This window comes from Macrobrachium nipponense, chromosome 33 (assembly GCF_015104395.2).
Source record: "Macrobrachium nipponense isolate FS-2020 chromosome 33, ASM1510439v2, whole genome shotgun sequence".
Classification (NCBI taxonomy): Eukaryota; Metazoa; Arthropoda; class Malacostraca; order Decapoda; family Palaemonidae; genus Macrobrachium; species Macrobrachium nipponense.
The window spans coordinates 45,268,177-45,283,084 of NC_087219.1; positions in this window are offsets into that span (position 1 = coordinate 45,268,177).

Genomic DNA, 14,908 nt, shown 5'->3' on the forward strand with positions numbered 1-14,908 from the left:
AACGGTTAAGAAGATTTGTGGGAATGGCACCACGATTGCAAGGAGTTATGTCTTTTGTTGCTGAGAAACCGAATTGCTGCTCCTTCTGTTCCCACAGCGTGTACATTTGCAACCATTGTTTGTTTGTTTGTATGGTGTTTTTACGTTGCATGGAACCGGCGGTTATTCAGCAACGGGACCACGGCTTTACGTGACTTCCGAACCACGTTGGAAGAACCAAGGTAATACCTTGGGAAGAACTAGACCTACAAGACCACGAGGAGTGTTACTGTTACTACTGTTCATAACGGCCCTTAGGCACCTTAAAAACATACGAAGTTATTATTCTGCTATATATGTTCTTAGGAAACCGCCAATATAAATTGAAAATCATTTAAGCTAGTCATGTTTAGTCTGAACAACCGAGTTGGAAATCTTAGCAATAGGCTCATCCAAAACATCTTGAAAAGTGAAATGCTGATCTAGATTGTGAGGAAAGGGACAGTAAGGGCTCTTATACACGAAACTTAGCCAAGTATGGTTTCGAAGCATGGTACCGAAGTTGTGCTCAGAATCAGAAACTGCTCGTGTAGACAGAGACGCTGAACCACCCTGGGCAGCTACGACACTAATAGCCAAAACCATACTTGGCCACGTATCATGTAGTATATAAGAGCCCTAAGACTCGATTTCTACTTGGCGGTTTTATGTTTTCATATTATGGATAATCTCAAGTGCTGTGTTTGCTTGATTTTTTCCTTCGCATTTTTCCTCTAACACTGTTGTCATTTTTATTATACAACTAGCGGACCAACCTGGCGCTGCCCGGGAAAACTCTGAATAAATCTATGTGTAGGGGGCGGGAGAAGGGCAAGAGAATGGGGAGGGGGAGGACTTTGTTGATGTCCAACTAACAGTTCTACTTTTTCATGCTAATGTTCATCCTTCGAACAGTCGCGGGTGAACTAACAGGTTACGTGTTAGTGTGGTGACTGTCCCTTTTTTTCCAGGAATTACTATGGTGACTGTCCCTGTTATCAAGGTACAACTGTTCTGTCTGTCCCTTTTATCCAGGTATTACTGTGATGACTGTCCCTTGGATCTAGGTATTACTGTGCTGTCTAACACATTTAACGAGGTACTACTGTACTGTCTGTCACCTTAAACCAAGTATTACTGCAATGTCTATTTTGTCTTGAACAAAGTATTACTGTGCTATCTGTCTCGTTTCACCAAGCACTACTGTACATTCTGTCCCTCTTATCCTGGTATTACTGTGGTGACTTTCCTTTTTATCCAGATATTACTGTGGTGACTGTCCCTTTTATCCAGGTATTACTTAAATGACTGTCCCCTTTATCCAGGTATTACTACTTAAGAAGTGACTGTCCCTTTTATCCGGGTATTACTACTTAAGTGACCGTCCCTTTTATCCAGGTATCAGTGTGGTGAGTGGAAAGCATCTTCAATAATATACTTCTATGGTCTCAAGTACACGAAATGAAGTATGACAAATCCATAAAGTTCATTTACCACATAAGTTACAACGGTAAGGGGAAGGGAGGGGGAGGGGTTGGGGAATGGGTTTGAAACCTACCCTATTATATAAGTTGGGTCAAATGATGGTCACGTACCAAATTTTGTCCAGATCGGTCAAGCGGTTCGGATTTCTATGGCCCACAGACATACAGATATACAAACATTCACTTTTATATATAAGATTATTACATTTCATCAGTATTTAAGCATCATCATTTTTGCCTGCTGGAAGAGTGGCGTTTTATTAAGACATATTATGACCGACTGTTTATATTCCTGCTTGGCTTTCAATGCCGTTTGGTTATGTTTCCTTTTGAGCTTTATATTAACCCTAATAGTGTTGTCACTATTATTATCATTATTATATTACTATTTATCATCAGCGCATTTTTACAGCCTAATACGAAAAAGTTTAGTCAATAACGTAGGCTAATCCATTACCAACATTTTATGTATGCTGCATTAATAATAATAATAATAATAATAATAATAATAATAATAATAATAATAATAATAATTATTATTATTATTATTATTATTATTGTTGTTGTTGTTGTTGTTGTTATTATGAGAGTGGTTGCTTATCTTTATATATTCAGCAAAAATTATAGGATTACGGTCTCACGCATAAAAATTGTATTCTATTCTTATAATTATTAGCAGTAGTTTAGCTTAACTGTACAATATTCCTTTTTATTTACGTGTAATTTACATTTGTGTACTGTACTGTATTCGCTTTGTGTATTTTTTGTATATGGCCCGGGGTTAAAATAAAGTTCTTTGTCATCATTATTATCACTGATACCGTAAACTTCTCTAAGTCACTAAGTAGGTGATTCGTATTATTTTGGATACAATTACATTTTGATTCAGTGTTAGAATAGAAATACGTAAAATTATATAAATAACCTTCAATTAACATAGTTAACAATACTATTAGCAGAAGACTTTGAGCCTATATAAAACTACCAACATGAGCAGTAACAAAACAAAAACAAAAGTTAGAACAACAGGAGCCATGGAGAGAAACAATCAAATTACGTTCAACTCCATCTCGATTTAGAACAGGTTTCTGAAGCCAGATGAAGTTGTTAAGAAAAATGTAGCGTTCCTTGTAACGTCGAGGTTTTCAAAATCCTTTTCCAGGCAAACTTTGTTGAAGAGCTAAGGATAACAGAATCCGTTTTACCCGACTTCAGAAACCTATTTCAATTTGATTGTTTCTCTCCATGGCTCAGTTGTTCTAACTATTGAACTATTTGTATGTTTTATAACTGCTTTGTTTGTAGTTTTATAAAGACTCATAGTCTTCTGCTAATGTTATTGTTTACTGTGTTAATTGAAATCTATGTATATAATTTTACGAATTTCTATTCTAAGATTGAAAATGACCCCGATAAGAAATCAAAATGTAATTGTACCCAAAATAATACGAATCACCTTTAGTGAAGCAGTCTTCGGTATCAGTGGTAATATATATATATATATATATATATATATATATATATATATATATATATATATATATATATATAATTTCTTTTTAACATTATGCTGTTCTCCTCAACAAGATTTGGCTAATATTAGAAAACGGAAGCCTACCACCACGAACCACTTTATCTAAAAGAGATAAATCTCTCACAGAAGCAGTCACCCACATCGGATGGACAAATGACCTAAAACAGGTTGCACTGATTTTATCACAGTTGTAAATATCATATGAGGCCTTATGAACGATACCTATAACGCAATAGTACTTACCATTCGTGCGGCAATTGCTTAAACTTTCATGAAATGTTTCTCAAAAGTAAGACGTGGTTCAAAAGTTAGACCTAGAATAGTTGATGCTTCAGACTCATTCAGCAGAGACCCATCCGCCTGAAGGGGAGGATGGGGTAGGGTGGGAAATCAGAAAGAGATCTGCTAATCAATAGTGTTTTCGTTTTGCTGGAGTTCAGCCTATTACCACGGCCAAATATAGGTGGCTGTGCTCTTACACTAGGGATGCACCGATACCAAATTTTTGCCAGATACCCATACCAACTTTTAAAACCGATACCGATACCTGTTACCTCCATATCACTGTTATTTGGGAGAATATATATTGTCATTAAAATCATTCTTGTTCTCTGGTTATTGTATATTAAAGGTTCAAAAGTTGAAAGGTCATGTAATAGGGTTACCATAAACAATTTCAAAGGTATAAATTTTATTGAAAAAAATAGGCTTATATATAGTTTTCTTGGTGAGCTTTGTTAATATATACATCTAAGGAAGCCTAGAAGGATTTTAAATGCCTATACTAATGACAAAAGTATCGGTTGGTATCGGCCAGAAATTCACCGATACCACAAAAACTAGCCGATACCACCGATACCGATACTTGGGTACATCCCTAGACCAAGGTCTATTCTTTAGACCTTGCCCTAGACTACACTATTCACTAATCCGCTCCATGTGACGACTGAGACTAAGGGAAGCTCCATGCTTCATAAGTGGAGACTTTACTACACCCCGAGTGTTGCATCATCGGCATGCTGAACAATCTTTAAATGATTATAGCCTTCTTTCTGATCTAAGGCTTAGCGGTACCAGGCAATCCAAAATGTGAAGAAATCGAGAAGTCCTGTGTGTGTGTGTATTAGCTGAAGCCACTGGGAAGTTCAAAGTGAAACGACAGAGTGCCAAGTACTTTCGTGTATTTTTAACACATCTTCCGGGCACAAAAGTATTTAGCACTCTGTCATTTCATTTTGAACTTTCCCCGTGGTTTCAGCTAATAAACACATATCTATATACATATATATATATATATATATATATATATATGTATATATATATATATATATATCTATATATATATATGCGTGTGTGTGTGTGTGTGTGTGTGTATTATTATATATTGCTACTTTCAAAATGCATGTTTCCCCTCTTTGAAATGTCATGTAACATTTTTTCAGATTCCTAGATAGCTTAGAATAGGATGTTTTAAATGTTTGTTCAGATTTCGCATTACTTAATGTAAAAGAATATATATATATAACGTAAAAAGAGAGAGATTTTTACTTTGTCTTTTTGAAACTACGAATGTTTAACTTTTATGTTGACACTTTAAGATTAGAGGGTCTGCGAGATCCGTTTGCTTTCTTAAATCTGTCAACGCATGTGATAGCGAGAGAATTGAGTCTTGTTGTTATCAAAACATGTCAATCTTAATTGTCGCTCAGCCTCCGTTTCGATCGAGTAGAGTACGTGTTTTTTTTTTTTTAACAGACTCGTCTTGTACGTGTATGTCTTTGTCAAGTCCCACGTGGGAATTGCACATTTTGTATGTGAGATTGCGTCAGATTTCCAAGCTACTGGAAGCATTCATGACAAGAACGTTTTGGGTCATCTGCCCTGTCGAATTTCCGTAAAGGAAGAAATTCCATTCTATCTTAGGACCTCGAGGCAGTCAGATCTCTCTCTCGCTCTCTCTCTCTCTCTCACTCGACATCGAGGTTATATTAATGTAACGTAAATTGGTCACTCGTAACTTGTGAGAATTTCATATTTGATATTTCTTAGAGTTTATTTAGTGTCATTTAGTTTCTTTTGTGGAATCTGAACAAACATTTCGTAACGGCGCCTGGTTTTTGTGAAATTGTGTAAGACAAGACTGCAGCAGAGAAAGAAGTTGGTATACCAAAAAGGTAAAGTGTGTTATATTTTTATTAGTTGCAACTAATAACTAATAACGGTAGGTAACAACTAATAACTAATAATTGTTAGGAACTGTGGTTAACTAATAACAGATGGTTGTGAAGGTTTGGTAAAAACTGTTGGGTACAAGGTTTTGAGTGAAAAGATTTACACTTTTATACATTGCTGATTTTTTGTGTTTGTGTTTGTTCCATTGTTTGTGCACTATTTCATTTTCTTATTGAAGTGTGTCTTTTTATTTTATATTTTCATTTGCATTCACAATTTAATTGACTTAGTTATTTTCATTGCTTAATCATTGCATATTTAATTAAATTTAACACTTGTGAATTAATTTGCATTTACTTAGAATTCTTTTCAAGTTTTGTTGTTGTTTAGCACTTGTGAATTAATTTCTGATTTCAATTATTGCCTGTGAATTAATTTCTGATTTCAATTATTGCCTAACACTTTTGAATTTTGATTGAATTAATTTTCTTGAATTTTGTGATAAATTAATTTTTATTTAATTTTACTTAATTTGATTCAAGAATTAATTAAACTTTACTTTGTTTTCAAGTAACAGTAATTTTCCCTGATATTGTGAATTTCACTTATAAATTTTGAATTTAATAATAAATTTTTGTATTTTAAAATTTTTATAAGTGTTTTCTTTATCTTACACCAGTATAAGTATATTTAATTATGATTATATTGATGATAGGTAGAAACATAGTGGTAATTGATTTGCTTTCCTTCAATTTATTTGAAGTGACTTAGAACCAGGGAAGTACTTAGACTTCTGAAATCAGGGAAATACTTAGAGTTTTAAAGTTGTTGATGGAGTGATGCCCTTTGATTAATTTAATTACTTACAAGATTACCTCACACCTGTTTTGATGAACTTAGTCTGATTTTCTGCAAAACTGGTAAGTGTTAAGGGATCACTGTTGCCTTTAGAGTATTCAGTCGTTTAAACGTGTTATGAGGGTTCAGGTGTCTGGCTTTTGGTGAGGTAATATTTGATGCATGGTAACCAGATACTTGGCACATCGTAACAATATATATATATATATATATATATATATATATATATATATTTTATATATATATATATATATATATATATGAATAACTTGATCATGAAGTATATAAAACGTGATGCTATGTATAAATAAAGGTTTTTGCCACGAAGGAAATTTGAAAAGCGAGATAGCCAAGGACTTTCGGTCTAGCACAACCCATTACTAAGGGAAGTCGTGCTAGACCGAAAGTTCTTGTCTATCTCGCTTTTCATTCTTCCTTCATGGCAAAAACCTTTATATATATATATATATATATATAGATATATATATATATATATATATATATATATATATATATATATATATATATATATATGTGTGTGTGTGTGTGTGTGTGTGTGTGTGAGTATGTGTATACACAAGTTATTAGTATTACCATAAATATGAAAAAGAGAAAAATTAACGAATGCACATGATTGAATCGTAAGATTTTCCTGAAAAAAATCATATATAATCTCAGTTTGGTAACTGGATGTACAGCCCTTGCATAATAAAACTACTACTACTACTACTACTTCCACTACCACTACTACGTACTGCTAATAATTATAATAATATGGGCCTCCCAATCCTAAAACGGGAGAGATAAAAGGATTTCATAATTAATCTTAAACAAAAAAACATAAATCGAAAAGCAGCCTAGATAACCCGAAGTCAATTAAGGGGAAAAAAGATGGGAAAAATGGTCTACATTCCATCCAATCTCCATATTAGGCAAAGTTTGTGAAACTGACGGCCAGACCCGTGGGACTTGGAGGCGGGGAAGGGAGGGGTAGGGGAAAAGGGGGGGGGGTTAGGTGGTGGGAAGAGGGGGAAACATGGGATGGTTCTCATTATCTGGTAATTAAGGTTTGAGATTCAGGATATTAAGAGAACCATTAATGGCGTGACGCCTCTTTCTTTATCTGGCTGCTCATTAGTAGTGTGTCTCATTTTTCTGTGTATTTTTATGTCGTATTTTGTGGTGTTTAATGCTCGTTCCTGAGCCTTGAGTGTGAGAGTTGTTTCAGAAACTTAATAAATAAAAATCAGTGCAGCTGTGAAATTCATTACTTTACTTTTCGTAGCGTTGTATTGGTTAAATTCCTGCAGAAGCATAAACAAAAGTCTAATGCCAGCTTATGTTCCATCTATTCGTCTCTAGTATGATCACATTCCTGCAAGCAATCTGGTTGACCTCTTTAGTTTTAGACTTTATATATATGGACTAACATTCCATATTTTTATTATGTAAACACTTACAAATGTGCAATATCTTTTTCGTAACTACCTTGAATGACAGGCAGTACAGGTGTAATTATGAGCTAGCAAACAGGACTTAGGGAGATAGTCCTATTGCTATGCCACCTTTCTAATGGAAGAACCCCTTTGTGAGGCAAATATGAAGCCTCTGTAGATCAGAAGAGCCTTTCCTGCCATTTATGCAAAAAAAAAAAAAAAAAAAAAAAAAAACAAAAAAAAAAAAAAAAAAAAAAAAAAAAATAGACGTAAACATCATCATCCGAAGTCTTTTTCTTTCCCGCCGTTATCCCTACACTAAGGGGTTGGTTGCCTGATGCGCCTTTCCTCACAACATCAGGCCTGGTTTATTATTTGGCAAAGGGGTTTTTAGGACCCCAAGCCCTTGCTGTCATCAATCACAATTATTGGCGGTAGGCCTCGCCTTTTGCTAAAAAGTAAGACAGCAAGGCAGCAGTTTCCACAGTTACTGGCGGTGGGCCTAGCCTTTGATTAAAAAGTAAGACCGCAAGGCAGCAGTTTCCACAGTTATTGGTGGTGTGCCTAGCCTTTTGCTAAAAAGTAAGACTGCAAGGTAGCAGTTTCCACAGTTATTGGCGGTGGGCCTAGTCTTTGATTAAAAAGTAAGACCGCAAGGCAGCAGTTTCCACAGTTATTGGTGGTGGGCCTAGCCTTTTGCTAAAAAGTAAGACTGCAAGGTAGCAGTTTCCACAGTTATTGGCGGTGGGCCTAGCCTTTGATTAAAAAGTAAGACCGCAAGGCAGCAGTTTCCACAGTTATTGGCAGTGGGCCTAGCCTTTGATTAAAAAGTAAGACCGCAAGGCAGCAGTTTCCACAGTTATTGGCGGTGGGCCTAGCCTTTTGCTAAAAAGTAAGACTGCAAGGTAGCAGTTTCCACAGTTATTGGCGGTGGACCTAGTCTTTTGCTAAAAAGTAAGACTGCAAGGTAGCAGTTTCCACAGTTATTGGCGGTGGGCCTAGCCTTTGACTAAAAAGTAAGACCGCAAGGCAGCAGTTTCCACAGTTATTGGCAGTGGGCCTAGCCTTTTGCTAAAAAGTAAGACTGCAAGGCAGCAGTCTCCACAGTTATTGGCGGCGGGCCTAGCCTTTGACTAAAAAGTAAGACTGCAAGGTAGCAGTTTCCACAGTTATTGGCGGTGTGCCTAGCCTTTCACTAAAAAGTAAGACCGCAAGGCAGCAGTTTCCACAGTTTTTGGCAGTGGGCCTAGCCTTTTGGTAAAAAGTAAGACTGCAAGGTAGCAGTTTCCGCAGTTATTGGCAGTGGGCCTAGTCTTTGATTAAAAAGTAAGACCGCAAGGCAGCAGTTTTCACAGTTATTGGCAGTGGGCCTAGCCTTTGATTAAAAAGTAAGACTGCAAGGCAGCAGTTTCCACAGTTATTGGCGGTGGGCCTAGCCTTTTGCTAAAAAGTAAGACTGCAAGGTAGCAGTTTCTGCAGTTATTGGTGGTGGACCTCGCCTTTCATTAAAAAGTAAGACTGCAAGGCAATAGTCTCCACAGTTATTGGTGGCGGGCCTAGCCTTTGACTAAAAAGTAAGACTGCCAGGCAGCAGTTTCCACAGTTATTGGCAGTGGGCCTAGTCTTTGACTAAAACGTCCACCTGCAAGGTAACAGTTTCCACAGTTATTGGCAGTGGGCCTAGCCTTTTGCTAAAAAATAAGATTGCAAGGCAGCTGTTTCCACAGTTATTGGCAGTGGGCCTAGCCTTTGACTAAAAAGTAAGACTGCAAGGTAGCAGTTTCCACAGTTATTGGCGGTGTGCCTAGCCTTTCACTAAAAAGTAAGACCGCAAGGCAGCAGTTTCCACAGTTTTTGGCAGTGGGCCTAGCCTTTTGGTAAAAAGTAAGACTGCAAGGTAGCAGTTTCCGCAGTTATTGGCAGTGGGCCTAGTCTTTGATTAAAAAGTAAGACCGCAAGGCAGCAGTTTTCACAGTTATTGGCAGTGGGCCTAGCCTTTGATTAAAAAGTAAGACTGCAAGGCAGCAGTTTCCACAGTTATTGGCGGTGGGCCTAGCCTTTTGCTAAAAAGTAAGACTGCAAGGTAGCAGTTTCTGCAGTTATTGGTGGTGGACCTCGCCTTTCATTAAAAAGTAAGACTGCAAGGGCACTAAGTCTCCACAGTTTTTATTGGTTGGCGGGTCCTAGACCTTTGCATTTACTAAAAGTTAAGACTGCCGAGGTGCAGCAGTTTCCCACAGTTATTGGCAGTGGGCCTAGTTCTTTGACTAAAAACGTCCACCTGCAAGGTAACAGTTTCCAACAGTTTATTGGCAGTGGGCCCATAGCCTTTTGCTAAAAAATAAGATTGCAAGGCAGCTGTTTCCACAGTTATTGGCAGTGGGCCTAGCCTTTGACTAAAAAGTAAGACTGCAAGGCAGCAGTTTTCCAACAGTTATGGCGGTGGCCTAGTCTTTGACTAAAACGTCCACCTGCAAGGTAACAGTTTCCACAGTTATTGGCAGTGGGCCTAGCCTTTTGCTAAAAAATAAGATTGCAAGGCAGCTGTTTCCACAGTTATTGGCAGTGGGCCTAGCCTTTGACTAAAAAGTAAGACTGCAAGGCAGCAGTTTCCACAGTTATTGGCGGTGGGCCTAGTCTTTGACTAAAAAGTCCACCTGCAAGGTAACAGTTTCCACAGTTATTGGCTGTGTGCCTAGCCTTTGACTAAAAAGTAAGACTGCAAGGCAGCAGTTTCCACAGTTATTGGCGGTGGGCCTAGTCTTTTACTTTAAAAAGTATGACTGCAAGGCAGCAGCTGTTCTTTTAGTCGCCTTTTAGACACGAAGGACCTACGGTGGTAGTAGTATTCTTACACTCCAACCACGGGGTTGCAAACAACATCATCTGAAGTTTCCAAGACCAAAAGAAACTCTGTTCTCGGTTTCATGACAGATGAGAGTGCACAGGCGCCTTTCTTTAGTAAAATCTGCCACAGTGAATGAGCTATTCGACCAATGTAAAGGTTAAAATACACCTTACTACTGCACAGGCAAGGCGCCTGTGCACTCTCCTCTTAGCCAAAGTGAAGGAGATATCTGACCAATGCAAAGGTTAAAATACACCTTACTACTGCCAAAAAACGAGGACCGAGTAGAGACAGTTACAAACTACAAGCAAGGACACAGCGTACGGCAATTGAAGAGAAAATAGTCATTAAATATGAGATAAAAACAGGGCTGTTCTTCGTGACGTCTATGAAAGAACAGAAGTTGGAATCGTCAGCTGCCTTAAACTAATGTCATCATTGATACTGAGAAACAATACAAGTCCTTGCCGAGAGAAGGAAAGAGACCAAGATAGCATACCGAGAAATTATAAACAGCAACGAAGAAGGAGCAGACAATAATACTGAAAACAACAAATTGTATTAAGATTCAAAACACACACAGAGAGAGAGAGAGAGAGAGAGAGAGAGAGAGAGAGAGAGAGAGAGAGAGAGACATGTTTATTACATAATTTGAGGGTGCAGCCTGCATGGTCTAGGGCTCTAGGCATAGTATCATTGGTATAGGCTCTTTAACTCCTATTTCTTAGTGCTAACTGTTAAGTGGCTGTGTTACTGTGTATTATATATATATATATATATATATATATATATATATATATATATATATATATGTACAATAATTACTGTGGTCTCATATTCTATATCACGGATAGGTATTGTCCGTAACTAAACAGCGAAGGGTTTTGCCCTGATGACAACTAAAAAAAAAAAAAATAATAATAATCACAAAAAACACCTCTCTTAAGATCAACCATGTACTATTTCACTTTTCCATTCAACGTAATTCTTTTCCGCGTTGGTAAAATGACGTCATGTCTGTGGACGGCGAATGTTGCTAATGTTGGTTTTATGGTCTTTGCAAATATCGCTTCTGTAACGAGTAACTTTTGGTAAATGTCCATTTCGCAAACTCTTTGAATTTTCTCTGAGTATCGAAAGATAATTCCTTCAATATTGTGCTTTAAGCCCTCTATAATTTACAAGTTCAACAAATGTAAGTAAGGAATAATTTAAGATTAATAATACATGATAGGATTTGTTTGGACGGTGTTTTGACGTTGCATGGAACCAGTGGTTATTCAGCATCGGGACCAACGGCTTTACGTGACTTCCGAACCACGTCGAGAGTGAACTTCTACCACCAGAAATACACATCTCTCACACCTCAGTAAAATGCCCGAGAATCGAACTTGCGGCCACCGAGGTGGCAGGCCAAGACCATACCGATCACACTAGTGAGGTGCTTAATACATCATAGGTCACTTGCCTGTATTCTAAAGAGGAAGTATGTGATAATTCAAATTTTATACGACCTGTTAAGTCGCGACGACAGAAAATTAGAAAGAATTCTGAAAAGTTCGAGATAACATCCAACTTTCAGCCAAATCAGCAACTTACATCCCCTGCGAAACTGCAGCAATGAAACACTTGTAAACATTCACGTTCGGGCTTCTAATGGCTGTAAAACAGAGCAAAAAAAAAAAAAAAAAGGAAGAAAAAAAATCGCTCTATATTCGAAGTTGCGCGATGTGTATCACAAAACTCCTGGGCGTTAGGTCGGTATTCTTACGCTAAATGGGAGAACTAGTCGTCCCTGAGCCAATTTTTGTCTCTCTCTCTCTCTCTCTCTCTCTCTCTCTCTCAGGGGATGCCCCACTTCTTTTTTTTCCCATTTTATTTTTTCCGCCAACCTCCTCGCCCTTCGCCAACCCGGAAATTAAGTTTGCGCGACCCGGTTTTACGAGTTCACTACGGCTGAACTTCGCCGGGATGATCGCAGTTTATAATGACTTTATTCGTTTAATAGGAAAGAATGGCGAGACAGAGGAGAAGGCCGAGTGAGAATAAAGTCGTCTTTTAATGCTTTCCCCCTCCTAAGTAGGAGGCGTCCTTCTGCCATTAACATGAAGGCTGGCGATTTCAAGAGGCGGAGGAGATTCCGAGAGATTACAGGAACCCAGGGCTTCTTCTTCTTCTTCTTTTGGAACAAACACGACGAGGGGGAAAGGGGAAAGCATTGGTGCCATCTCTCTCTCTCTCTCTCTCTCAGAGATTTTGCTTGACGTTTTTTTTTCTCTCTCCATTTGCCGCCTTGCGTCTTCTTTTCTTAGATCTGTGCATTTTCATTTTCTGTATTTCTCTCTGAATATATCTGAGGCGTTTGTTGCATCTCAAATGAACAGATATTGACATATATATCGTAATCACTATATATATATATATATATATATATTTATATATATAAATATATATATATATATAGATATAATATATATATCTCTATCTATATATATATATATATATAGTCTGACCTCAGTCTTAGACCATTTTGCATTAATATTTGGAAAGATATTTCCATCATCGACGAAACAATTTTATACTGGAATAATATCTCTCTCTCTCTCTCTCTCTCTCTCTCTCTTAAATACTTGCTTCTTTCTCTTATTGTATCTCCTTTAGTAAGAAAACTTTTTTTCCTTTACGTTATTCCAAGAATTAAGACAAACTAAAGTTGAAACAAGATGTTTTCTACTTAACCTAGTTTGGTCATTTATAACATAACATAATCTGGATGTAACGCTGTAAGTGGACAGGATACTAAAACCTAAAGAAATCAGTATTATCTCGAGTAACTAATACATTTTAATTCTTAAATGCTTAACGATGAAGAATAATAGATCCCCGAGTCTGTTTTCAGGTTTCAAGTCTATCAGAAAGTTATTTTTTTTACAGAGAACTTAATAACTGTCTCGATATTTGCCTTACCGGGGAATGAAACCAAAAGTCGAAAGAATTAGCACTGAATCCAAACGTGTCAGGAAATGATACAAAAATTTCATCCTGGATGTAAAGAAAGTTATTCAAACAAGAAACCACCTTATCAGAAGAAGGATGTAGGTAAAAAAAAAAAAGTCTGAGATACAGCAAATATTTTTAGTTTCCTGTTAAAGAAAACTACTGTGCCGGTTCTGTTTGTCTGTCCGTAGTTTATTCTGTCCTTCCTCAATTAAAAACACTACTGAGGCTAGATAGCTGCAAATTGTTACTTTGATCATCCACCCTTCAATCACCAAACATTCAAAATTGCAACCCTCTAGCCTCAGTAGTTTTTATCTTATTTAAGGTTAAAGTTAGACGTGGATTGTGCATCTGGCAACGCTTTTCGAAGGCATGGGACGCACACGTTCATCTATTCGATACGATAATTCTATCGTATCTGGTGAGCAACTGATGTGGCACTGTGGCGATCATAAAACTGATAGTTAAATACAGCATTATATGATATACAGAAAACTCGACTGCGCCGAAGAAACTTCGACATATTTTTTACTTGTTTTTTTATAATACTTATTTCTACTACAGAACAAAGAAAACACCAAGGAAAAGAAACCATGGAGATTTTAGGTACCATAAACTTTGCTGGAGAGAGCTGCTGAAAGCCTACTGATATATATATAGGCAGTCCCCGGGTTATGACGGTCTCTGCTTACGATGTTCCGAGGTTAAGGCGCTTATCAATTATATTCATCAGAAATTATTTCCAGGGTTACAACGCCTACAACACTTATCTGGGAGATGAAATTTGACACCAAAAATGCAAAATAATCAATATTTGAAGGTTTTTTTTACATGAAAAATGCAATAAGAATGCAGTTTACATAGTTTTCAATGCACCCAAAGCATTAAAAGTAAGGTTTTCTTGAGATTTTTGACAATTTTCCAGCATATGACGATTTTCGGGTTACGACGCGTCTCAAGAAGGGAACCATCGTCGTAACCCGGGGACTGCCAGTATATATGTATATATAATATATATATATATATATATATATATATATTATATATATATATATATATATATCTATATATATATATATAAGTAAAGCCCATTCATATAACGAGGCACTTTAAAAGGCTTAGCTTCTGACCAAATTAATGCAATAATGAAATTTTTTATGAGAGCATATTCTAGACTACAATCTATACCAAATTTTGTAAAAAAATAAATAAATGAATAAATAAATATATAAAATAAAATAAAAGAAATAAAGGCGTATTGCCAATTCCAGCAGGCCTTAGTAAAAAATTGTTTGGAAACTTCCGGTTCACTTAAACTTAGTTTTTATTAAATTTAATTCTTTTAAAGTTCAGAATTTGATAGTAACTCTTGAATTGAAGGACTGTAAATTCATAATTTTATAAAACTGAAGAGTAGAATCCATAAAAAAGATATGGAATTTCTGACAAAATTGGAGGCATTTTATAGAGAAAACGTAAATCAGACCAGATTTTTCTTATGCCATCTATCCTTAAGTCTCTTCTAATTTCTATTCATTTTTTTTCTATACGAGCTCGT